The sequence below is a fragment of the Herpailurus yagouaroundi genome, unplaced genomic scaffold (genome assembly GCF_014898765.1).
Source record: "Herpailurus yagouaroundi ecotype Mexico unplaced genomic scaffold, PumYag 77, whole genome shotgun sequence".
In the NCBI taxonomy this organism is placed as follows: domain Eukaryota; kingdom Metazoa; phylum Chordata; class Mammalia; order Carnivora; family Felidae; genus Herpailurus; species Herpailurus yagouaroundi.
This window is the reverse complement of record NW_024412388.1, coordinates 11824391-11851120: the sequence shown is the minus strand read 5'-3', so window position 1 is coordinate 11851120 and position 26730 is coordinate 11824391. Positions and strand designations below refer to the sequence as shown.

Below are 26730 nucleotides of genomic sequence, written 5' to 3'. Positions count from 1 at the left end.
GCCACCCAGGGCTGACCCCTTCTCTACAGTGACCTAGGGGATCCTGCTTTCCTCCGCCACTCCCGATAGATCCCAGGCTCCAAACTACTGTTTCAAAGATTTTATCCTCAAAGGAAACTGTTGAGAATAAAATTTATTCAATTGCTCATTTACAGGGCACGCTGAGGTTTCAGGGTTAACCAGGAGCCAAAGCTTCAGTCCCACCAGGCACTAACCTTTGGGGCAGCAGCATGAAGCCCCACATCATGGAGATGGCCTCTTGTGTCTTTGTTGATTCTCTTCCCCCTTCTCTCCCTTCCTTCCTTCCTTCCTTCCTTCCTCTCTGTCTCTCTCCTTTCCCGTCCCCTTCACTCTCCTCTCTCATCTGTGTCTTCCATGGACGGGGGACAGGGGGCACAGAGGCATCCACTCTCTGTAAGAGATGAGACAGACAAGACACTGGACACAATGCAGGGGGAGGCTTCCAGACAGACTCAAGAGTTGGTAAAAATGGGGCAGCAGGACCTCCCCTAAACTGTCGGCAGGGTACGAACTGACACGATACTTTGGGCAGTAGTTTGGCTGCATCTGCGAAGGCTGAGTACATGCCTACCCAGTGACCCAGCAAATCCACTCCTTTCTTTGGGTATGTACCCAACAGAAACGTGTACGCGTATGCCCCGAAAGACACGAGCTAGAATGTTTATAGCAGTCCTGTTCATTAATGACCAAAATGTTAGAAACGACCCAAAGGCTCACCAGTGGCAAAAAGGATAACGTGTGGCCTATTCCCAAGGGAGACCCTGCAGAGTAATGAGAAGAAACCATCTGCAAGTCTGTGTAAGGACATAATCTGGACACAACGCGACAAAAGCCGGACGCAAAGAGGACTCCTCAGATGGTTGTATTCGCGTAAAGTGCAAAAGCAGCCGGAACTCACTGAGGGTGTAGAGGTCAGGGCGGGGCTGTCCCCCTGGTGGGGGAGGAGTCTGAGGGTGCCCCATACACAGGCTGCTCGTTTGGGGGACAGTTCGTTGAGCTGCACACGTAAGATCTGGGTCCCTGATGCCTCGGGGTGAAACTTCCTCTGGGAACTAGCAGTTTACAAAAGGTCTTTTCCACTCAGGAAGAAAGAAGGAGTCTGTGGCTCAAGTCCTGGATCTGACCTTGACCTTGGCCTCCTCCTGCTCTGCTTCCAGCTGGGAGGGCCCAAGGACCCTCGCTCCAATATTTGATCTGGGCTTTGATGGAGAGTTGCCTTCTGATTCCAACAGTTTAGCTGTGAGCCAGAACCATCTGGGGTGGGGGGGGGGGTGGACGGGAAAATGACCCTTTTTGCCAATGAAGGAAGTTTGGTAAGAAAAGGCTGTGGAATGTGGAAGTTCGTCATGGGGACAGCAGGAGCGACAGGGCCTGTACCTGACACTTTCTGAGCACCGGCTGTGAGCCTGGGACCAGACTCTTTGCTATCAATGGCTCCAAGGATTTCCTCAACCACGTGTTCTGCAGGGCAGTGGGAGGGCGGGAGGAGGCGCTCTATAAGCTGTGAAATGCAGCGCCCTTGGACAAGGCCTAGAACCCTTCCATAACCAATTAGCGTGTCGGGCAGCCCCGTGTGCACGGTGGGGGGAGTTTGGGCCTGGGGGATGGTGTTGAAACTGAACCCTGAATGATGCCACCGATGGGCCTGTTATTAGAGCAATGAGAGAGGGCACTTCGGCCCTGATATAAGGACTGTATGCCCATCTCTATATTCAGCGGGTATTGTTGAACCCATTTCACAGATAAGAACACGGACATTCAGAGAGAAAGGCAGTGTGTGCGTCCACACACTGGAGCCCCGTACAGGCTTGCCGCCCTGGCCATTTTCCAAGCTCGTTCCAACCTCAGGGCTTTTGCCCAGACGGTTCCCTCTTCCTGGGGCATTCTCGGTCCCTTCCTCGGGTCTGGCTCCTTCTCGTTGTTCCGGCCGTGACCCAAACGCTACCTCCTCTGGAGGACCTCCCTGATCACTCTCAAATATGTGGCCTCCCCACCTTCCCTCCTGCCACTCTGGGATTTCTCGTTTATTCACTTATTGACTCGCTCATTGTCACCTCCCCGTTGGACCGGGAGCTCCGTGGGGCAGGGACCTTGGCTTTGGCCTCAGTGCGGAATGCAGTGCCTGGCTCAGAGGGGAGGCGCAGCAAATGTTTCTAGAGGGGTCTGAGGGGATTTGAACCCAGCCCCACACGACTCCTGAGTTTGAGCCTTCACGCTCTGCTTCTCGGGTCCCATGCCAGGCCGATGAGCCACACGATGCCAGCGGGGCAGGGGGTGGGCCTGGGCGGCCTCAGGCTGTGGGTGAGGCTGCCCCACCTGGGCTGAGGCTGTCCTGGGCACCAGGAGACCAGCTTGGCCACTCTTGCCGCCCTGACCTGGGGTTGAACCGGGGCTCAGCTCTCACTTCCTGTCCTCGAGGGACCCTTCCCCATTCCGGGGTTCCTCTCTCCAGGTCTCAAGTGTCCTCCCCAAACCGTGTATCCGACACTCCTGGGGGGGAAGAGCAGAAGGAAAGGGGCTGAGCCACCAGCAGGAGGAACTCTCTGAGAAGGTAGAGAACTTCTCGAGCGTGGGAACTGCAACAACTGGGCGGGTAGAGGAGGCCGAGTTATGGAATCTCCTGAGCAGCATGGAGAACAGGATGAACAGTCATCTGCTTGGGCGGGGTGCAGGGGGGTGGACGGGGTGACCTTTGGAAGCCACTCTCAAGCCCCCGGCTCACGAGCTGTCCTGAGGGCTGGGGACCTGGTTGGGAAGGAGGGGCGCGGGCAGCTGCTGGGCCTTGTGGGAGAAGGTGGAGAAAGAGGCTGACGGGGGCAGAGGCTGGGCCGGCTTATTCACATGAAGCCGTGAGGATACGGGGGATGCTGAGGTGCTTTCTGGTTTCCAAAGAAGGGTGTGGGGCGCGAGTGCTGGGACTGGAGTCAGGCCGACCTGGCCCTGAGTCCTGCTTTACCACTTACAAGCCACGAGGCTCTAGGCAAGTGACGTCCCCTTTCTGAGAGCCTCAATCCCCTCATCTGCGAAACGGGAATAATAGTGCAGAGCAAAGGAGGGGACGCTTCAAAAAAGGACTTTGCGAAAAAACATTATTCAAAAGGGAGGCGAGGTTCGGCGGACTGGGCCAGTGTCACGATCACAATGGCGCTATTATCGTTCTCGGGGCAACCTGTGCACCTGGCGTTGGGTCACCGAATCCTTATACGACAGCCCCATGTGGTCACCCATTCTATAGAGAACTCTGAGGCTCAGGGAGGTGACTGGACTTGTCCAAGGTCACATAGCCAGTTGGAACCTGACTCAGGACTGAAATCCCATCTGCTTTCGGTCCAGTATCCTGCAGCCTGTGATTGACGGAGAAGGCACTTTACAAACCGTAACGCGGTGAATATCCTCATCACCGTTTTCTTTTTTATGGTAATTGCTGTTTGTTGCCTGGTTTCCCCTAGTGGGCGCAGCGTCCTCCTCAGTCCTGCCACCGGGGGGCAGCAGAGCCCCGGGCTGGGACGCGGGGGTCCCGGGGGCGGTGCCCTGCCTACTCCTCCCAGCAGTTAGGGATGGGCCCACCTGAGGCTCCGCTGTGCGGGGTGGGAGGGGAGGTTAGGGACGCGGGGCGGGCAGGGGTCAAGAGAGGGCACAGTCTCCAGAAAGTAGGAGCACGTGCCCAGCCCCGGTCTCAACTCTGAGAGGAAGAGGTCTGACGCGTTAAGATGGCGGTTGGTTGTGCCTCCCCCTCCAAGAAGCCCCCAGTGCTGACTCCAGGGCTGGGTCCCGGCCGCCTCCTTCCCTGACAGGGACGCCTCCCGGGCATCAGCTGATCGCAGGGCCCGTCGCGGGCTCCCTGCTCCCGCTGGAGAGTCGGCACCTTGAGAGCAGGGCTCTGATGCCTTCAGGGATCCCGGCACAGACGGGGTCACTCTGGGCTGCTTCAGGTTTATTGACGAAACGCGTGGAGGTGTGTCAGCGCTGGGTCCAGAGTCCCTTCCCTCTGAGACTGCCCCGAAGGCACTGGAGGGCAGGGGAGGATTCCTCAGACTGAAAGATGCTTGCTTATCCCCAAAGGCTCTGGAAACTACCCCCACGGGCCTGTGATGGTCCCAGGCATTAGGCCGAGTTCTTGGCTACATAATAGGACAATAAAAATCCCTACCACCGGGTAGTAAATGTTGTTTGCCACTTCGTCAGCGTCAATTTCCTCCTTTAACCCCTGTAACAGCCCTCTGAGCGGGTTCTATTTGTAGCATCCAGACTTTACAAAGGAGGAAAGGAAGGCTCAGAGAGGGGAAGTGCCTTGCCTGAGGTCACACAGCAAATGAGAGGCAGAGCTTCTTTGAGCCCGGGCCCACGGGAAGCAGGGCCTACTCCCTGAAGCCCTTTCCTATAACCACCGCCTCCTTCCCAGCTCTGCAGCAATTCCTGGCTCGCGAAGCCTGTGCTTGTCCACCAGCCACAGTTCTCGCAGCATCTCTGGGGGAGCGATGATGTTGAGAAGCCCACAGCCTCTCTCTGCTCCGGGCCGGGCTTCAAGCCCCTCTGCCTGGCCCCCCTGATGCCTCTGCCCTCCCTCTGTTTGCTCGTGCCCTGCTTGGGTGTGGGGAAAATGCAGTTTGCAGTGGCCCGTCCCCTGATCCTGTTATCCCCTATAAGGCGTGACAAATGCTTGCGATTGGCCCTGCCCGCCCCTGCCCCAGTCCCTCGTCTAGACTCCAGGTGATGCTCGGCGGTGGGATGCCTCAGACCTCATCCCACGGAGGCCTTTGTTTGGTGCCCCTTAAGCTGTGCCCCGTGGCAGAATGGCCCTGACATTCTCCAAAGAAAGAGGACACCAAATGATGTGACATCAACCTTGCCTTAACACCCGTCTACGCCTGCCCCTTTCGGGGTGGGGCGAAACAAGGCGCCGTAGAGGGCAGGTGTGGACGTGCCCTGGGACGCTGTACTGCTTGGCTGAGGTAGCGGCCAGCAGCACTGGTCACTCAAGGCCCTGGAGCACCCTGGACTCGGCCCCCACCACAGCCAGCTCTGACGGCTGGATCCAGTGGCTTTGCGGGCCCGAGGAGGCCGGCCAGAGCGCCTGGGGGTGGGGTGGGGGGGGCGGCAAATACACGCTCATGCTGGTGAGGGAGCTGCAGCAGGACAGGGTGCCCACACCCCCTCTTTCCCAAACAGGTGCCTCCCTTCCGCGCTCCCCCACTGCGTCTGCAGTCTTCCAGGAAGAGGCCGATATAATCGCTGAGTTGGCTGATCGAGGCTGGTATCACCCTGGCGGCTCTACAGGATGAGCCTGCTGCTTCCAGGGCCCAGAAGGGCCTGCCCAAGAGCCCGGACCTGGCCGGGCTCCCCGTTACCCGCCCTGTACTATTGTTCCTGCCGGGCACCTGGCTCCTCCTCTCCCGCCCCACCCTCTGGCCCAAACATCACCTCATGCCCAGACCCAGCCCCTCTCCAGTTCCCCAGACGCCAGCCTTGCTCATCCCTGAGGCAGGATGGGGTGCCAGGACCCCCGGCAGTTGCCCACTCCCCACCCTCCACACACACACCTCAAGCTTCGTCAATGCCAGGGGCCCCGGTCTTGGTACAGGTTTGATTTCCAAAACCAGGTGTCTTGGCTGTGTGGCCTCGGGCAAGTCCCTTTACGTCTCTGAGCCTCGATTCCCATGCAAGGTGTCGTGCCCCCCGTGCCGTGCTGTTAAACCATAGAAAGTGCCGGGCGGGGTACCCGGCACGCTGGAGGTGTTCAGGAAATGTGTGTCCGACTCTTCCCCAGCATGACCTGTTCTCCCGGGGCCTGTGGGAAAGAAGGAAGCTGTGGAATCTTCAGCTCGCCCATCTAACAGTAATCAGCATGCAATCATCATGCTCAACATGCAGCCCGAATTGTTCACTTGTGAAATGGGTTCCAGCCTCGAAGCTCTCCCGTCAGCCGGCTCTGGGCTCCTGGCTTCGGGGGGCGGCTGGCTCGAGTACCAGGGTCCGGGGCTCTGGGCGGGAACGGGGTCTGAGATGTAGGAGGGGCGTAGGCAACGCCAGGGGGTGGGGGTGGGGGCACGGGCTGGGGGGGGGGGGGGGGGTTGGGATTTGGAAGAATCCGGCCTGCCAAAGGGGGGAGTGGACCAGGCTGCCCTGTGGAGGCCCGGGAAGCCTGGCCCCCCTCTGGGGCAGCTCCAGGGGCGAGCCCCTGGCCCAGAAGCCCGTGCTGGAGGCTTTAGCGCCCACATCCTGGTTCTGGTGGTGGTAGCACATCACCCCTGCTCCAGACAGGGGTCTGTTTCTCTTCTTGCTTGTTTTGGGTTGGGGGCGGGGGGAGTGCAGGCAAGCGGTGCGGCAGATACCCTCCAGGACTGGCAAAGGGGGCCCTGGGAAGGCAGAGAGGAGAGGGCCTGGGCTTGGGGAGGGCTCGGGGAATGACCGGTAAAGAGGGAGGGGCGTGTGAGTGTGGGGTGGATCCACGAGGGAGTGAATCGGTGAGTGTGTAAGCGAGTGAATGAGCGAGTGAGTAAGCTAAGGCCCAAGTCGTATTAGCAAACACTTATGCAGCACTTGCTGCCTGCCTGACGTTGTACAAAGCGCTTTACTTGTCTGAACTCAGTCTTCACCGGAACTTTATGATGCAGACAGTATTATTACTTCCGTTTCGTGGAGCAGGGACCCCCACCCCCACCCCAGGCACCCCAGGAGAAGTTAAGTCAATCGCTCAAAGTCACACAGCTGGTATGTGACTGGGTCGGGACTTGAACCCACGCAGGCTGGCTCGAGTCTCTGGGTAGTAAGTGGGCGCCTAGCCGCAGGGCTATACAGGAAGTTGGTAGCTGAGGGGTGGAAAGACGGATTTTGCGTCTGGACCTTGAGGCTTCAGGCTTCACGGCATTCATTCATTCATTCATTCATTCATTCCAGGTGTCTGCTCACTCATCCACTCCCGAATGCTGGCCTTGGGAGAAGGAGGGGTGAGATTAGTAAGATTCTGTTCTGCCCTGGCGGAATTTGTCCGTCAGGGCTTGGCTTCAGTGCCACCGCTTCCAGGAAGCCTTCTCTGACTTCCTCTGCGGAGGGCTCATAGGCTCCTGGGCTTCCCTCAGTACTATCTTCCCCTGATGTCTGCTTCCTTCCCTAGCTGGGCGGTGCTTTTGTCTCTGAATTCTTGGCATGCCCCGGGTGCTCAATAAAGGCTCCATGAGCAAAATGTCGCCACTGAGCCTCCTCCTGGGGACTCCCTGCTCTCTGCCGCCTCCTCTCGTCACTCCAGCCGGGAGGCTCCGGTGTCTGGGTAGAGCCCATGGGGTCCCTGTAACTCCCCAAGCCCTCCCCATCCTGCCGGAGTGGAAACTCTCCGGGCACTGGTTTCAACTGGCGGCCACTGTCAGCAGGGCTGGGACTCGCCTCTGCCCTGGGAGGGAGGGAACTGGGCCCGCCCTGGCTCAGCGACCCACAGCAGCCTCTTCCTCCGTTGGCTAAATGTTTGTTTTCAAATTCCTGAGGCCTGCGTCACCCCCACCCCTGTCCCTACTGGTCCCTGGCCGGCTGGGCTGCCGTTGCTTCCTTGCTTGACCAGAGTGGGGTGCTAGGCCAAGTCTCTCCTGCCGCCCACCAGCTAGGGCCAGAGCCCTGAGCGGGCTGACATCGGTGAGATGAGAGATAGCGCCCTCCCCAGCCCCCCTGCGTAGACTCTTTTCTCTGCAGGGAACAGTGGTAAGGGATCTCAGCCATAGCCAGGACTGGTTATCTTCTGGGCGGGGTTGGCTGGGTTGGGGAAGCCCTGAGCTGGGCACTGCCCCCCCCCCCCGCCCCCCGCCCCCAGCAGGCCTGGTCCCGGCCCGGAAGCCCAGCAGAGGGCAGACCTAAGTCCAACTCACCCCAGCGGGGCGAGTGGGTCTCAGACCGGAACTATTACCCATGGGAATCACCCGGGACGCTGGCAAACATGCAGCCTCCTGGGCCCCATCCTCTGAGCCTCCCCGGTGAGTCCGGTGCAGGAGGCCCACACGGCTGGATTTCAGCTGGCTTAGGCAAGCAAACTTGGCCTCTTCCGGCAGCTCTAGCACTCAGCTGCCCTGCAACTGGCCTCCTAGAGCTCCACTGTCCAGTTCCGGAGGCACCGGCCACAGGTGCCTATGTAAATTTAAATTAATTGAAATGAAATGAAAGCCGGTTCCTCAGGGGCATTAGCCGCATTTCAGGTGCCCAGCAGCCACTTGTGGCCGGTGGCCACCACGTGGCACAGAGCAGATGTGGAACGTTGCCATCCAGCCATCGGTCCGTCCGCAGAACGTTCCCTTGGACAGCACCGTTCTAGAATGTCAGCTCCGTGAAGGCAGAGATAACTGCTTTATTCACCGCTGTCCACAGGCTCCAGTTCGGTGCCTAGGACGTAGCTGGGGATCGACAGATACTTTTTCAATTAATTTTCAAGCCCCGCATCTGGCTCTCTGTTATCAGCACAGAGCCCACTTTGGATCCTCTGTCTGTCTGTCTCTCTCTCTCTCTCACCCTCCTATGCTGTCTCTTTCAAAAATACATAAACACTGGGGCACCTGGGTGGTTAAGCAGCCAGCTTCAGCTCAGGTCATGATCTCACAGCTCATGAGTTTGAACCTCGCAGCGGGCTCTGTGCTGACAGCTCGGAGCCTGGAGCCTGCTCTGTGTCTCCCTCTGTCGCTGCCCCTCCCCGCCTCACATTCTGTCTCTCTCTTCTTCGAAAATAAATAAACATTAAAACATTTTTTAAATAGGGGCGCCTGGGTGGCTCAGTCGGTTAAGCGTCCGACTTCGGCTCAGGTCATGATCTCACGGTCTGTGAGTTCAAGCCCCACGTCGGGCTCTGTGCTGATGGCTCAGAGCCTGGAGCCTGCTTCGGATCCTGTGTCTCCCTCTCTCTCTGCCCCTCCTCCATTCATGCTCTGTCTCTCTCTGTCTCAAAAATAAATAAACATTTAAAAAAAAAATTAAAAAAAATTTTTTTAAATAAACCTTAAAAATATATATATTTAAAAAGAAAAAGAGCTTTCTCAACCTCCCAAACTCAGACTCTGGCCCCATGAAACCGTAACTCCTCATCAACAAACAGTTTTGAACAAATGAGCAGCCTTGGCCAAGTCACTTCCCCTGCTCTGGCCTTTAGCTGTGTCATCTACAAAATGGGTATCATACCAGTTTGTCAAAAGGATCAAACGAGATAAAGTGTGTGCTTAGCACCGGCCCTGGCACACAGTAAGTGCTCATCAAATATTAGCTGTTACTGTGTTATTACCCCATCGGGAAGGGGAAGTCGAGCGTCCCACACCTCCCTGCTTTCTGAACTCTGCATTCAAGTAAACAGAAACGGGGACCACTGTGGGTGTGAATCACATGGGTGTGTTTTGTCTCCAGGGTGTGAGCCACCATTGATCCTTTGTGTCCCCAGCCAGGCTAGTTACCCTGATGACCACGTTTGCCTTTCCCAGAGTTCTTTCACCAAAGTCCTCCCTTGCGATCCTGCAGCAGCCCCGAGGTGGGGAGAGGTTAGAAGGGAACCTTATAGACGATGTCAGTGTGCAGATGGGAAGGCTGAGGCCCAAGGTTAACACCGGAAGCCGGTGAAAGAGTCAGGATTCCGAGCAGAAATCTTTCCAAACTACCCCCTGACTGGCACACGGGAGTCACTGGCTGAGTGGATGGATGGATGCTGTTAGGCTGATGAACCTTTCTTTTTAAAATTTTTTGTTAGTGTTTACCGATTTTTGAGAGAGAGAGAGAGAGAGAGAGAGAGAACGCACGAGCAGGGGAGGGGCAGAGAGAGAGGGAGACACAGAATCAGAAGCGGGAGCCAGGCTCTGAGCTGTCAGCACAGAGCCTGTTGCGGGGCTCGAACTCACGGACCATAAGATCATGACCTAAGCAGAAGTCGGCCGCTCAACCGACTGAGCCACCAAGCACCCCACAGGCTGATGAGTTTTTCTTGGTTTTTTTTTGTTTTTTTTTTTACAGCTGAAGGGACAGGCTCAGGGAGGTTAAGTGAGGAGCTTGGTAAATATTTATGGAATTGATCACACGGTGTCAGAGGTTAGGGCAAGCTGGCCAGGCGCTCTGAACCCTGTCATACCTTTAATCCCTGCCCCAAGGGACAGCCGGGACAGTCTTCTTGCACAGGATGGGATGTTATTATGGTGGAGTAGAGAGAGAAGCTAGCTGTTGGCATCACGAGAGAAGGAAGAAATTTCTTTGGCTTTGGCGTCAGCCTCAGATCCGTGACAGATCTGGAGACGAGGGTGCGGTCTTGCAAATCTCTGCAACTTTCTAAGCTAGGGACCCTTCTAGAGACACTGTCCCTAAAAGCTGTGGCTGGCCTCCAGTCAGTGGTGAGCTGGTAAATGTTTCACCACCGGCTGCCTGAAAGGAAGAAACAAAGCAAACCAGTAAACAAAAAACCCACAAAATCTTGGTTTGCGTCAGTTGCCAATTGCCGTGGTGTAAATACTTACACTTGCAGCTGAGTTCAAAGCGCCAATGAAATCGGGCTTGCAAAATCCATGAGCCTTTAACAGCCCCCTCTCTCTGAGCCAGTAGGAGCCAGGTCTGCATAATTCAGGCAAGACTCTTCCCCATTCTGTGCCTCAGTTCCCTCATCTGTAAAGTGAGTCATTTCCATGTTCCAGCCCAGAAGTGAGGGGATCAGCAAGGCAAAGGGGACACCTTTGAGCCCCTGGCTGGCGCATGTTGGCGGGGACCCGGAGGGCAGAAAGGAGCATCAGCTGGGGGGACTGGCACCGCACCCCCTTCCCACCCGGGGCTCCTGGGCAGCCCGATCTTCCTCCCTGGCCCCAGGCCCAAGGATTCCAGAGTGGCCCAGTGGAGGTGACCGTGTAGCCCCCCCTGTCCCGCCCGGCCCCTCGGGCCACTTTCAGAAGTGGGCAGAGGGAGGGCAGAGCGGCCCAGTGGTGATGACAGAGTTTGCTCAAATCTGGAAAGACAGGCTTACCCGCCCCTGTCTGGCTAATCCCCCTCATGTACCCTGGCTTACCTCCTGGCACCATGGAGAGGGGAGAAATTCCCCTCTGCCACCCAGGCAGCACCTCCTGTTCCTACCTGAGCTCTGGCAGGACCCTGGGCACCCAAAGGGGCACAGCTTCGACGAGGGGGTGCCAGGTCATGGGGATGGACGGTCCCCACTCCACATCTCTCCTCTTGCTTGTGGCATCGAAGGCATTTGCAGCCAGGGACTAGTGAGCCTGGAAGTTAAGGGGAGGTGGTCATGTTGAGAAGGGTCCGTTGAGAGGGAAGACTGCATTGCTGAACAGGTGTTCCAGAACTTTCTTTCCGTGAAAAGAGATGAGAACACAAAATATTAGGGCAAGACGATGCCTAGTGAAAATGAGCCTTCTGCTACAAAGACGGGGAAACTGAGGCCAGTGAGGGAAAAGGTCATGTCCACAGTCACACAAGGACTGAGAGGCTGAGCTGGAGCCCAGACCCGGTCCCTGGATGTGCAGTCTCTCTTCTTTGCTACCTGGTGAGTGGCAGAGGGGCCAGAAGGTGGGGACCCAGTCACAGGCTGTCCTGGGGCAAAGGGGTGACCAGCCAAGGCCTGCCGTTTCCCAGGGGGTGCTGGTGACCGCTCCGGGGAGATCTGTCACCCCCTAGGAAGCAGGCCCCCCGCTTCTGGAACACCTGGGGCCTGAGAAGTGCGGTGACTGTGAGTCCGGGGTGGGCCGCTCCCCTTCCCGACTTGGGGGCGATGCTGCCCGCGAGCGGGGAGCTAGGCCTGCCCGGCTCTGCTTCCATTTTCTCCCTGATGCCTTGGGCCAGTCACAGTCCCTCCTGGCACCAGCCTCTCTGGCTGCAAAATGGGAGGTTTGGCCCAGACCACCGGTTGACAGCTCAGCTGCAGAATTATTTTCAAATGCCTGGTACAGAACATGGACACACAGGAGGGTCGAGGATTTGGACTCCCTGGAAGGGACCCTCAGCCCTCCCTGGGCAGAATCCCTGCATGGGACCACAGAACCCACGGGGGGCTTCTTCCGCAGGGTGGGGTGGGATCCCAGGAGCCTGGGTCATACCCTGAGGGAGGAAGTCAGGTGCTAGTCCAGTCTCCTGGAAGGCTGGAGAGAAAGAGATAGAGAGAGATAGAGACGTCAGAGATAGAAAGACAAAGACAGAGAGATAGAGACAGAGACAGAGAGAGACAGAGAAGTCAAGAGATAGAAAGACAAAGGGGGAGACAGGGCAAACCAAAAAAAAAAAAAAAACAACAAAACAAAACAGAACAGGAGGCACACAAAAAAAGAGAAATATTTGAGAATGAAATGGAGGGAGAAGGAGAGGGAGAGAGGGAGAGGGGGAGAAGGAGAGACACATGTTTCCACTCAAAGTTCTTGTTTAAAATGAAACCGAACCAACAATCTCAGCGGCTGATGGTTGGCCGGAGCCCAGGCCCCAGGCAGAGTGTGACCACCGGCCTCCTGGCCCCCTGCCTGGAACTCACATAATGACTGCCTGGGGCCTGATCTCAGCCACCTCCGACAGAGCCTTGTCCCCAGACAGTGGTTCAGGCCTGAGGGTCCCAGGAGAGGCCCCAGAGCCGGAAGAGCCCCCAAGGCCTCTCTCAGATACCACCGAGGGGAATGCCTCTGCCAGAGCGTTTTGGCCATTCCAGGCGGGGAGCAACCAGCCACCAGTAGGCCTGGGGCTGAGGGCCAGAGGGAAGCCTGAGAGGGAACAAGCTCAGACTTTAACCTGGGGCCCGGTCAGCGGGGGTCCAGCACCACCCAGATGCTCAGGGTCTCTCCACCCCTCCTCTCAGTGCCTGTGGCCCCAGGCCCAGGGCACCAGGCTGGGAGTGAGCCATGCGCCATGGGCATTCTGGAGGGCCTTCTGGAAGGAAGAGTAGGCAGGTGGGTGAGTCTAGGGCCTTGTCTCCCAGTACACCTGGCCAGGCTTGCCCAGAGCCCCCTGTCTCTCTCTTCGCTCTCGCTTTCTCTCTCCTGCGCTCTCTCTCTCTCTCTCTCTCACACACACACACACACACACACACACACACACACACACGTATTATGCACTCAGAGCCAAGACTTGATCTGGCCTAAACCCCATGTACCTGGGCAAGAATAAAAGTACTTTAATAGCAGCTTGTATTTGTAGAGCACCTGCTGGGCCCTGGGCCCTTCCAAGCCCTGAATGCATCGTCTTAGTGAATCCTCAGGCCCCACAAGGCCTGGAGCCATTATAATGCTCTCTTTACAGATCGTGAAACTCAGGCTCAGGGGAGTTAATACACTTACCCAAGCGTCACCAGTAAGACGCTGGATTTGAACCGAGGTTTGCTCACCTATGCAGTCCCATGCCCTGAGGTAGGAGGAACTTCTGGGGTGTGGGGCCAATCCCCCCCCCCCCCCCGCATCCCAGGGCCCGCGGAGGGGGCACAGTCCACACCCTCAGGCCCAGACTCCTGTCCCTTCCGGAGCTGAGAGAGGCAGGTCTGAGAACAGCTGATCCCCTGGGTTTTGTTCTTGGCACAAAGGAGTCCGGATCCAGGCTTAGTGGTGAATGGCGAGGGGCCCGAGGGGCCCGCAGCCCCCTCCCGCGGGCCGGCCTGGCAGGCTCTGCGCCTGCCGCTTCCCCAGAGCCCCTGAGCCCTCAGCTTCCTATTCAGAACCCCGGCTCAGCCCCGACAGGAGTATCAAAGGCCGGCAGATCTAGGGGGATTACAGGAGGCAGTGGGAGGCTGGGGGAGCTGGGCTGGAGGCAGCCCCACGGGGCTCCCTACTATGTGTTGGGCCCTTCCTGGTCTTGGGTACTCCTCACGGCCACGGGCAATGTGGGTGACGACGGGAAAAGGAAGGCTACAGAAGGGAAGGGACTGGTCCAAGGTCACACAGCAAGGCCGAGGCAGAACCAGGGTGTGAATCCAGGTAACCTGGCTCCCAGTCAGGGCTTTCTTCACGAAACAAGGCTCCTCTGTGCCCAAGACACCCCTGTCCCGTGGCCTCTTCCAATGGCAGACGGAGAGGACAACGAGACCCTGGCTGGCAGGGGCAGACACAGGAGAGAGAGGGTGTCCTGTGGGAAGCCCCTTCCCCTGACCACCCGAGGGGGGCACTGGGGGCCCCGGGCCAGTGAGAGCAGTGGGGTCTGGGGACTCAGACTTGCCCAGGAGAGAAGGGAACGGGGGTCTCGCTAGTGAGGGCTCTGGGTGGGAGTAGAGGGTTAGGGGGAGCAGTACACTGGGCCGTTGGTCCCTGGAGTGTGGCCCTACTGTGTGGCCTCAGGGAGGAACAGATCCCTTTCTGGGCCTCAATCTCTCTCTAGGCCCCCAGGCTCAGAAGACCTCCCTCGTTCTGTCATGGGGACGCAGGCTTGGTAACTGAGGGTCCTTTCCCCGAATCCTTGCAGTGGGGCTGGCTGGTGCTAAGCTCTGGGCCGGCATTCTTTCCACCAGTCCCCCTGGCAATGCCATCAGGAGGCTGCCGCTATGTCTCCCCCACCTGACAGACGAGGAAACTGAGGCTCAGAGAGGCCTTGTCCAAGGTCATCCGGCTTGTAAAGATTTCAGAGCCTCGCGACCTTACTCCCACCCTCTCTCCTCAGGATGCCGGGCCCTGGCTGTGGGCTGGGCCCCCAGCGTGCGGTCCCCTCCCTCCTGGTGCCAAGGTGGCAGGGGAAGGTGCCCACCTGCCTCCCCACCCCAGCCGCAGGCGTGGAGCCACGGCACCCCCGGGGAATGCCGCTGCATTCCTGTGGTGGGGGTGTGGCCGCCCCGGGCGCTGTTTGCCCCGGGCTGGTGCCCGTTGCTAAGCAAGCCCCAGCTCCAGGCGCTGAGTCAGCAGGCCGGGCAGCCCTGTCCCTCCCAGCGAATCACCAGCACGGTGGTGGCTGGAGGGGAGGAGGAAGTTCTACTTCCCTTTGGAGGAGGAGGGGCGGCCTTAGGGTTCACATCTGGGGACACCGGCTAGACATAGTGGGGGGAGTCGGGGTGGAGGTCTGAGGTGTGCCTGGGGGAGGTAAGACACGCCCTTCGAGAAAGTTGGGGAAGTGGGGCTGGGGGGGGGGGCCCAGTGGGGGTGGGAGGGACTTTAGACTAGAAGGGAGGCAGCGGTGCCGGCTGGCTGCTTCATCCAGGTCCTTATCTCGTATAATAAAAGTGATTCACTACTGATATCTTCCACTGTTCAGATGGGGAAACTGAGGTGCGGCCAGGTCTTTAGTGAATAAAGGGCTCCGACAGGCCTGTGAACCAGACCTGTGCTCAGCACGCCAGGGGCGGGGAGAGACCCTCCAGGCCTGGCTGTATGAGCCTGGGCTAGGCTTTCCCCCTGGGCCTCGGTTTCCCTTCTCTGCTGGCGCCAGCCCAGGGTCTCCCCGAGCCCTGAGAAGGAAGAGAAAGTGGAAGGTCCTACAACCTCCTCCTAGATTAGGGATAAGTCACTTCCCCTAGCGGGTCTCACCCTCCGGGCCAGACTTTGATCTGGCGCCTGCCTTCAGATTTCTTTATCTTTATGAGCGGTGCCCCCGGGCACCACCCCACTCGGTCATCTGGTGCAGAAAGGGACAGGTGGAGGGACCGGCACCAAGAGGAGCCGAGGACTCAGAGGGGTCCGGATGCTAACCTCTGCTCCCCTGGGACTTCCTGGTGGGTGGTGGGCACTGGGCGCCAGGATGGGGGAGACAGGGTGGGGCGGGGTGGGGTGTGGGGGTCAGAAAGCTGGGAGTTTCAATGTCTGGTTTTGGTGGTTTTTGATAAGAGAAGGACTGGGAGGTGACAGGGCTGGGGAAAAATGTCCCACCCCCAGCCTGCCTGGCAGCTTTGTCCCACTGTCCTGGAGCCTCTGTCAGTCTTGGGGGGAGGCGACTGGAACAGAAGACAATGGTTTTGGGGGGTTAGGGCTGAAAGGGGCAGTGTCTGTGATACTTCCTTGGAGAGGAGCACCCCCCATCCAGGCCGATGGGGGAAGGCTCTGCCTCTGTCCTGGGACTCTCTCTACTCGGATCAGAGGCATCCACTCTATACCTGGAAAAGCCCCCCAGTCAGCTGGAGGAGTTCCTGCCCTTTCCCCTGGGGGGTTCACAGTCTGAGGACAGAGGCAGGCAGGGCTGCTAACTTGCAGGACTGTTGAGAGTCCAGCTCTGTACCTGCTGGGCCTCATCAGGCCAATTTGAAGGTGAGGAAGGCAAGGCAGGGCCCAGAGACACATACCTTCACCCCCACAGGGATCAGCCTAGGGTCAGGGCCTGGCTGGGGGGGGGGGGGTCTCTGTCAGACTGGCCCCAAGGCACATTTTCAGGCTGTGACATGAGGTGAATCCCGTACACAAAACAATTATTACTGCTTGCTCCTCTGGGCCCGGCGAGACAGGGAGGCTCTATTACAGGGTTGGAACAGCAGGCAGCCCTCCCACCCCACCCCACCCTGACTGCCCCCCACATACGCCCAGGCACAGACACACACACACCTGCGCACACATGCAGACACACAGTTTAGTTGTAGGAGCAAGTCCCCCTCCCCCTCCCCAAGCCTTGGTTTCCTGGGCTGTTCTGGGGATCCTAATAGTGAGCATTCCTGGATATGCAGTATGTGCAGAGGCCAGCACCTCCCTCCCCCACCCCATGCCCTTGCACTGGGACAGGATAGACAGACACGGGCACGCACGCATTCCTACACACTCACCTGGGCACTTACCTACGCCCATGCAGCCCTGCTCAGAGCCCCCACTCCCTCTCACGCAGTGTGCCCACACATCCCAGCTGGAAGATCACCCCGCGGCTGGTACACGCGGATATGAACTTGGGGGCCACGGCAGGGTTCCCAGGACCCCAGACAGAGCTCTCACTATCCACCATCAACAGCATTCCGTTTCCAGGGCGGACCCCAAGTCAGCCCAGCCCCAGGCGAGGTCCGCAGGCTCTTTCCCTGGCACCCAGGGAAATGCCAATTTGGCAGCGGGGACCTAAGTGCCCGAGACATCCGCTGGGACAAACTGTGCATGTCCGGCTACAGACCTTCAAAGCCGCGGTGTTACGCTCAGCCCAACCCCAAGCAAGTCTGTGGTCTCCCTCCTGCCCTTGTCAGTTGGCAAGTCCCAGGTGCAACCTTCCCCTTCCACAGACGGGGAAACTGAGACCAGAAGGAGGATGGAGTTTTCTAGTTGTGAGACCTCAGGCAGACGTCTGCCAGCCTCAGTTTTCTCGTCTGCCTCCCCTCCAGGGTCGGCGTGAGGACAAACGATGAGGAAAATGAGAAGCGGTAGCCCGGTGCCTGGCACCGAGATAAAGCTCGCTAACGCCCACTGTGATTATTGTTAATTATTACTGTTATGAGGCCGCCAGGTCAGGTGTAGTGGCTGAAGGCTTTCTGGAGGAGGCGACTTTTAAGGGCGGGGTGATGGGGAGGAGGGGCGGCTCGCCCTCCAGGCGAAGAACCAGCAAAGTGTCGGCAAGACGCGCACGGGAGCGCCGGTCGCCCACCGCGCGCCCCCAGAAGCCCCGGTCCCCCGCCGCCGTCCCCGGGGCCGCCTCTGTCTCCATGGCGACGGGGGCTGCCCCTCCCCGGGTTCGACCCCGTTTAGGAGGCGCAGGGGCGGTTTCTCGCAGCGGGGAAGGGGCTGGGCCTCCCGGCCGTAAAGTGCTCGCGGCGACCCTCCAAGGAGGACACCTGCGGGGCGGAAGCGGGGGCGGGCGGGGCGCGAGACGGCGCGGGGTGGCTGCGGCCGCCCCCTTCCCCCTACCTCCAGGCGCCCCCCGCCGCGGGCCTGCGGGTCGGCGGGCCCCGTTCCGGGCAGGTGGGAAGCCCGCGCGGCAGAGACCCGAGCCCCCGCCCCCTCCTGCCCGCCGGCGCCTCTGCCCGCCCCCCACTCCCCACCGTCCCCCCCCGCCCCCCCGCACCGCCGCCACCCCTCCCCCCCCCCACCCCTCCACCCCCCCACCCCTCCACCCCTCCACCCCGCGCCTCTCCCTGGCCACGTGGCCAGCTCCCGCGGGCCTTCTCCGCGCTCTCCCGCCGGCTGGGCCCCCGCTCTGCGCGTCTCCGAGTTCGTCCCTCAGTAGCGGCGACAGCGGTGGGGGGCGGGGGGGGGGTGTAGGGCGGTGGACGGCCCAGGGACTTGCCGGGCGCGGGGGTGGGGGTGGGGGGCTGGGCCCCTCACCTTGGGGCCCAGGTCAGGCCCCTGCTCAGCGATGGGGAGAAGGATAGAGGCCGGGTACTTCTTTCAAATTAGGTACTTTATTTCTGAATAGCTCACTGATGCCTAAGGGGCCGACTTCACACAATACACAGGAAGGACCCACAGTCACACAGCCGCCCCTTCGCGCCCCCGGCCACCAGCAAGGTTCCTAGTTTCTCTGCTCACTCTCTCACACACACTGGTACCAGCACAGGCTCCTCAAGGCAGGGCTGTGTCCAGGTCTCTGGGCCCCTCAGGATTCAGCACAAATGCGTGTCCCAGGTCACGGAGGTGGCGACACAAGTGAGCACGTGAGTCCAGATGCACGCACACCCCCTACGCAGGGCTGGCTGAGGGGCACCTCAGCGGCCCCAGCCAGGGACTATGTGACCGGTGGCAAGCGTGGACAAGTGGCTGTGGCGTGATGGATAGGATGGCAGACGGATGGATGGATGGGCTGATGGACAGACGGACAGACAGGCAGCAGCTGCCAAGAGGTGACTACCTGGCTGGAAAGACCGTCTGGGAAGTGATGGAAAGGAAGGATGGATAGATGGACAGACTGACAGATGAGGGAGACAGATGAGGGGGTGGAGGAAGGCTGGGTGAGGCAGGGGGTGAGTGATGAGAGACCCTGCTGAGAGAGGGGACAGGGTCTTGCTGGGGAGGTTGTGACAGAGATGAGGCATAGGAGGGGGTTACTACCGGGCTGGCTACAGACGGCAGGACAGACAGATGGACTCGTGGATGGGTGGGTGGGTAGATGGGGAGGGGAGTCAGGAACGACTGACCGGGGCCTCCCTGGGACTGGCTGATGGAAATGGATAGACAGATGGAGGGAGACAGGGTAGGGAGGAGGGGCAGGGGTGCCGTGGGATAGGAGCCTCTGTCTGTCCTGCAGTGATCCCTGCAGAGACCTGTGTGCCTGGACAGGCGTGTGCGTGCGTGCGTGTGTGTTCGCACACATAGACACACAAATGAGTCTGGTGCTGAGGCTGTGGTTGTGTTCACAGCACTTCCTAGTGTGTATGTAGACTGTGAGGGCTCAGACCTGATGCTGGGCGTGGGAATAAGGGCCTGGAGTGTGGGGTTCCTCCCTTCCCTTTGGGGCTGGATGGGATCCTGGGGGGGGGGTTATCCCCCGGGAGCATGGCCAGAAGGGGACCAGAGGCAGGGTTCTCAGTGAATTGGGCCTTGTGCTCTCATCCGTGCCTTCAGGAGGGGGAAGGGGCTGGGGTCAGACTTGGAGGTTCTCAGAAAACAAGCAGAACAGCTCCCCTGCCCTCCCTCCCTTCCTCCTCAGAGCCTACACCAGGCCAGCTGCCAAACTGTCAGGATGCGGGAAGGGGGGGTGGCGGCACCTGGCAGGTACTGTGCCAGCCCCGGCCCCCAAATATGGTGTCAGTGATAAAAATAATCACAGCTGACATTTACGGAGGACTTGCCATATGCCAGGCACCGTGCCAAGAGTTTTTCACACTTTCATGGCTCCCCCGACAAGGTGGGTATTACAATATTTTTATCCCCACTTGACCAAGGAGAAAACAGAAGCTCCGAGAGGTGAGGCTTCTCATCCAGGGCTCACGATAAGTGTGGCCGTGGGAAGCCAGACGTGTGCCCTCAGCTCCTCACCACCCACGGCACAGAGGACCCTGGTTGTCAGGCTGGATCATCACAACTCACACCAGGGTGGAGAAAAGACCAGAGTGATCTCCAAAGGCCATGCTTAGCTGAGTAGCGCTGGGGCCATGGGGCATGTGGGAATCTGGGGGGGAATCCGGGACTCAGAGAAGGCCCCCACCTTCTGCAGCGGTGGGAATCCGCCCCCCTCCCACTAGTCCTGTTGGCCCCTTGACCCCCGGATTCATCCTGGGCCTCTGGCTGTGGCTGAGCCCTGTGGCGTGTGGTAGCTCGTGCCCCCCTTGACACACCTCTGAGAGGAGGGGCCACTGCTCTCCCCATGGTGCACCTGTACCAGTGAGGAATAGTCAGGGAGAGAAGTAAATGGCCCAGATCACACTGAGGGAGTTCTCTTACCACTGTGGTAGGAAGTATAAATATTAATAAAGGGGGGGCCTCATTTAAAATGGAGTTGGCAGGGTGCCTGGGTGACTCAGGCGTCTGACTCTTGATTTTGGCTCAGGTCATGATCTCAGGGTCGCAAGATCAAGCCCCACGTCAGGCTCTGCCCTGAACATGCAGCCTGCTTGAGGTTCTCTCTCCCTCTGCCCCTCCCCTGCTCACACACACACTGTCTCTCCTTCTCTCTCTCTCTTTCTAATTATTAAAAATAAAATAAAATAAATTTAAAAAAATAAAAATAAAATGGAGCCGGGAAGCCCAAAGGGGGAGCCTTCGTGCACTATGACTCTACCTCCCCATGGCAGCCACAGACCCGGACAGGAAGAGACACGCCTTGCAAATGGGTACCACTTTCCGCTCCAGCAAGAGGGAAGATTTCCTTTCCTGCTCAGCAACTCAGCCAATGAGAAGCCGTCACCACCCTGAACCCTTGATTTCCTCCAGTGGATTTTGTTCAGGACAACCCCTCCCCACTTCCTCCTTTTTCTCGACAAAGTAACATTCCTCTCCTTTGCTTGTTAAGCTTGCCTCTGGCTTGCTTTTCCTGAATCGCGATTCTTTACTATTCCTGAATAAACCCATTTTGCTGGTGAGATAACTGGCTGTTTTATTTTTAAGATTGACAGAAGCCACCACGTGTTTTGCCCATTTGCTCAACAAAGTTCAAAGCTGGGGGGTGGTGAGCCATGAACAAAACAGGCCGCAACCCGGGGGTCCTTACACGGATCTTGCATGCTGATGGGGTAGACAACAGACAATATGTAGAGTGTGGGGCGGGAAAGTGCCATAGAGAAAAATGCAGCAAAGAAAGGAGATAGGGAGTCTAGGTATGGCTTAGGGTGTTGCCATTTTACTAGAATGGTCAGGCAATTGACCACAATGAGCTGAACTTCAAGCAGCCCCCAAGGAGGTGAGGGAGGGTGGGTGGGAGGGAGAGTGCCAGGCAGAGGGAAGGTTAGTGCAAAGGCCCTGAGGCAGGCCTGCCATTCTCCATCTTTCAAATTCTCTTGTTGCAAAGGTTGATGAGGCACCTTCCACCCCATCTGACAGCCTTTGGAGGCAGAAGGCCTGGGTTCTAGTCTTCATGCTGTCTCTGGGACCTCCAGCAAGATCCTTCCCCTATGTATGTGGGCCTCAATTTTGTAAAATACAGAGGTTGGACTTTATCTGCTAAGATTCCCTTTCATAGGACATGCTGTGACTAGTTACGCATGGTCCAGGGCTTCTGTGTGTGTGTGTGCGTGCGTGCGTGCGTGTGTGTGTGTGTGTGTGTGTGTGTGGTGGGGTGGGGGGACAGCAAAGCAAGGGCTTTGGAAGATACTTCTGCCCCTTTAGGCTCCTGACCCTGAGCAAGTGACTCAGACTTTTCTGAACCCCAAAGTTCTCATCTGTAAAATGGGAGTAGCATCCCTGCTTCACTCGGGAGTGTTTGTGTGCATGAGGTGAGGCTGTGCTGCAAAGCTTTAAGCCAGACCCTGGCTCATCACTGGGACTCCACAAGTGAGCCCTGCTTTTACTTTGATGTTTAAGACACCTGGTTAAAAACTGGCACTCAGAGAAGGGAGAAATACCAGTGGTCGGGGGTGGTCAGGGAAGGCTTCCTCGAGTGGAGCATCTAAGCTGAGTTTGTTTGGAAGGGGAGAAGGAGGATGTGGCCACAGAGGGAAGGGAAAGTCAAGAAAATGAGGGGTGACAACCGGAAGCCAGAGTTGGGAGGAAGGGGCTCTGAATCCAGGCAGGAGGTGGCCCCAAGACACACGGGGAGCCCCCTGCCCTCCCGCTGCTGGCCGCCTCCAGGCTGAGGCCCCGCCCCACTCCGAAGCTCCGCCCCGTATCCAGGCCCTGGGGAGGATTTGCCAGGAAGCCACTTCAAAGGGTCCCAGGAAGCTTGAGCAAGCCCCAAAGGAAGCGGCACAGCCTCTAACCCAGCTCTGGGAGTGGGGGAAGCCCCGCAATTATGTGGGGGGAGGGGAGGGGAGCCTCCTCCCACGCTGTCGGCCTCCACTCCAAATTTAAGTACCCCTCTCCCAACCTCAACCCGCTTCATCGGGGCAGCGGAGCTCAGCAAAACTTCTGCTCAGGCAGGTTCACCCCAAAAACCTCACCTGAAAAGCTGAACGTGGAGTCCACCTGTGGCTGCGGGGGGGGGTGGGCGATGTGTGTGCAACCCACAAGCATTTACTGACCGCCTACTGCATCCCGGGCTCCACTGGGCATGACAAGGTGGAATAAACCGGCCTCTGTCCCTCAAGGAGCTCCCTGCCTGAAGGGGAGGGCAGGTGAGGAAGTAATTATAACAGTGTGAGAGCTGAGGTTTGTTCCAGGGTGAAACAATTTGGCCTGGGGGAGCCCAGCGGCTTTTCAGAAGTAACTTTTGATTGGGAAGGTAACAGCTAAGATTCAGTGCATGCCCACTGTGTGCCAGATACTGTGCTAAGGGCTTTACAGATGTATTCTCAACTAATCCCGCCACAGTACCAGAGGGAGGAAGCCATTATTATTGTGCCCATTTTACAGATAAGGCAGCTGAGGGTATAAGGCTTGGCTAAGGCCAGGCGGTCGGTTAAGCGGCAGAATCCAGGTCTGCTGGACCCTCCAGCCATTCGGTTATTTGCCCAAATCTGTCTCAGTGCCTGTAGACCAGGCACTCCCCTACACTTGGGGCTCCAGTGTTCCTTCTCCTGAGTTGCTCCAAAGTAAGTCTTAAAGAAGGAGTAGGGATCCTGGAGGAAGAAAGAGCACCAGGAACACAGCGGGTGGGGTGGGGGTAGGGGTACAGCTTGGACAAAGGCACGCAGGCTTGAAAACACATGGTGTATTCAGGAAAGAGCAGGGAGACGGGGCTCTGCGGTGAGATGGACACATTTAATTTTTTCGTTCTACCTCTGCCGTGTCCTAGCTGTGTCACTTTAGACAAGTCAGTTCTCTCTGAGCCTCAGTCTTCACCTGCAAAACTGGCCACGATATTACCTTTTCCTTCCTGGGCTGCTGGGAGGATTAATGAGTTCTCCTAGGTGCAGGTGGCTTGGCACATAGTAGGCCCTCAAGAAATATGAATCAAAACAAATGGAGGGAACTGATTTAGAATGTCACCATCGGGGCACCCGGCTGGCTCAGTCGGTGGAGCATGCGACTCTTGATCTCAGGGTTGTGAGTTCAAGCCCCACCTTGGGTGTAGAGATCAGTTAAAAATAAGATATTAAAAAAAAAAAAAAAGTGAAATGTCATCATCACATGTGAGCATCTATTGAGTGATTCCTGGTGCAGAGCACTGTTCTAGCTGGTTCCAGGAGGGCAAAGGGCAGCAGGCTCCTTCCTTGCCTTGGAGAGCTTACAGTCTGGTTGGGGAGACGGTTCTGAGTCTGAGAAAGACAACAGAAGGTTCAACTGGCTGAGGCCAGGGTCCGGGGCGGGGGTGGGGGGTGACTGGGTATGGGGGCGCCAGGGGCTGAAGGGAAGGCCATCAGTCATCAGACGGGCCTTGGAGACGCCTGCAGCAGAGAGCAGGTACGTCACTCCAGGCCAGGGAACAGCTCTGGGGGTTCTGTGGAGTTTAGTGCTTCCAGAAGCAGGGGCTGAGGGAGGTACCTGTGAGGGTGTGTGGATCCAGACTGCCTGGGCTAGAATGCCAGCTCCAACTTTTAAAGTTTGTTCCTCTGCAAAATGGGGACAGTAACAGTGCCTACCTTGTGGGGCTATAACGAAAACTAAGGGGGTCAGTGTGGGTCAAGTACCTAGAACTGGGCCTGGCACTTAAGCATTTTATTAAAAAAATTTTTTAAATATTTTTTATGTTTTAAAAATGTTTACTTTTGAGAGACAGACAGAGAGAGAGAGAGAGAGAGAGAGAGAGAGCATGCACACGCAAGCAGGGGAGAGGGGCAGAAGGAGAGAGAGAGAGAATCCCAAGCAGCCTCCGTGCTGTCAGTGGAGAGACCGATGCAGGACTCGATCCCACGACCCTGGGATCATGATCTGAGTTGAAACCAAGAGTCAGAAGCTCAAGCCACCCAGGAGTCCCTAAGCACTTGAGAAGAAGCGTGGGCTACAATGATTTTTTTCTCCTGCTGCTCTCAGGCACAGATCAAAGGTGGGGTGGGTGAAGCTATTGTCTCGTGTTTCTCTTTCTCGTCAGCTTGTCCCCAGCCTACAGCCAAGTCCTAGCAAAGGTGGACACCTGAGCAGGCTGCTGGGCTTGAGGTGGGGATGGCAGGTGAGGCCCGCGCAGCCACCCACAGACACACTCAGGCTCAACCTGCCTGTACCCGAAGCCTTGCCTACTGCAGTGGCACTCAGGCCCCGCGGGCTTTTTGGGGCCTTTATGGGGTAATTCTATCTCCATTAGGGCTTATTATGTCACAATAAATACCACTTTTCAGCGCAGCTTTGTAAGACCTTTGTAAGACTCACCAAAGGACTTTTCCTTCTCAGCATCCAGTCACGCTGAGCGGGAAGGACTCCGGGAAGGGCGTGTCGCCAGGTGAGTGACTAAAAACCAAGAAGCTTCTCCCACCCCCACCCTCCTGCCAGCGCCCTCACCACCCCTTCCCACAGGCCTCTGTGGGAGCGACACCTGTCCCTGCACTCTCAGTCACCAGCTGGGCCCGTACCTCCAGGCACGCAGCCCACAGCCAGCAGGGGCTGCCCTCACCCCTGACACGTGGGGCCACCCTCGTGGGGCCACGCGGGGAAACCTACACATGCCACATAAAGGACCCGCCAACACGACGTAAAGAGACTTCCAGGCACCACACAACCTACCAATGCCTTCGTTCGCTCATCAGTCCATTCACGGGCAGAGGTGTGCTGAACCCCCGCTATGGGTCAGGTATAAAGACAAATGTCCCCGCACTCTCGGAGCATACCTTCTAGTGTCGCATCCAGCATACGGAGCCTGCACGGCACGTGACATACCTGTACAGGGAGGGTCTTACATTCAACACACATGAAATCTTACATTCACCACAGCCCAGAGCTGCCAACGCAACACGTGAAAGGCTTCTCCCTACGTTTACTGCACACACGCGCGCACACACACACACTTTCTCTCCATGTGCCATGGAGGCCCCACAGGCCCCGCCCAGCACACACAGTGCTTCCTCTGGCCGCACTGCATAGACCCGTAGCAACAGCTGGGATTTCACAAGCGTGTTCTGTACCCACGATCTATGTGGTTTACACCCACATCCTTACTCGATCTCAGTAACCCTCTGAAGGAGGTTCGTACATCTTCCCGAGGAGCAGACTGAGGCTCGGAGAAAGGAAATCTCCAGAAACCCCTGGGCTGACTCCACGGCCGGTGTTCTCAACCCTTGCCAAGGACAGCACACTCACACTCACACACTCGCACGCCTCCTCTTACATCCGCCCGTGCTTGCTCACACCCATGCTCACACCCCCCCCAGCATGTCCACACGCACTCGTGCACACCCTGACACAGCCACGTGCACGCACTCATGCACATCCACACATACGCACGCACGCACATACTCTCATGCACGCTTGCACGCTCACAGACTCTCAGAACACCAAGACTCTCCTCCTATCATCTTGGTCAAAGGCTTTAATTACGCTACTCCAACACCTGTAATTAACCCTCCTCCTTCTCCAGAGGAGGTGTCTGGACCCGCTTCCCAAGGGCAGGCACCAAGGCCGAGAGGCCAAGATGTCCACATCTGGCAGGGAGGATCCGGGTACCTGAGTAGCCCAGCATGGCCTTTGGGCAGACAGGTCCAGGGGAGTCAGAGTCTAGAGTGGGGTCAAAGAGAAAGAGGTGGGCACAGGGGCCTGGAGCCCCTCAGGGAATCATGCCCGCTACCGGTGCTCCTCCCCAACTGGCCAAATGGCGATTGGGCAAGAGGCAGCCGTGGGTGGCCCAGCAGGCGGGTCAGAGGACATTTCCCGTTTGTTTCACTAAGGCCAGCCGCTTTAGTCAGAAGCGGAGATGAGCTCACATCGGAGGAGCCTCTGGGTTCCCTGAAGGGGCAGGTGGGAGGCAGGTGCCCTCCAAAGTGTTGAAACAGACCAACTGATTCAGCCACGCCAGGGTTGGGGGATGGGGCACTCCACAGAGCAGCCTCTTGCCTGCCTGTCCCCTGCATGGGGAGGGACTAGGGAGATTCAAATCCTGGCTCTACTACCTTGGAGCTGTGAGACCTTTGGGCATGTGTGTAAAGCTCTTTGAGCCTCAGTGTCCTCTTCTGTAAAATGGGGTTAATGATACCTACCTCCCAGATGAGAGTTACACGAGACAATGCATGTCTGACTCGTGCCTAGAGGTGGTGGCTCTTACATTAGGGTATTCTTAAAGGCCCCTGAGCAGAGATGCTCTCCTCGACCTCCTTCGAGAGGTCCCAGGAAGAGGGGCATCCAGGTCGACTTCCGAGCTCCCCTCAGAGGCATGCTGCAGAGGAGGCAACTGCTTCTTGGCCCCGCTAGCCCATTTGTGCCCCATCGGAAGGGCAAAGAGTGAGAATGCGAGTGCTTTTAGGGCCAG

At 57.9% G+C, this 26730-nt stretch overlaps 1 long non-coding RNA gene across 1 annotated transcript; it reads right to left on the bottom strand.

Moving 5' to 3' along the window:
• Nucleotides 1–10022: 10022 nt before the first annotated feature.
• LOC121021734 (uncharacterized) lies at nucleotides 10023–11249 on the bottom strand. Its single transcript, XR_005786672.1, has 3 exons — nucleotides 11083–11249; nucleotides 10479–10703; nucleotides 10023–10386 (listed from the first exon to the last, which is right to left on the bottom strand). It is a non-coding gene; the product is annotated as an uncharacterized LOC121021734 (long non-coding RNA).
• Between the last annotated feature and the right edge of the window lie 15481 nt (nucleotides 11250–26730).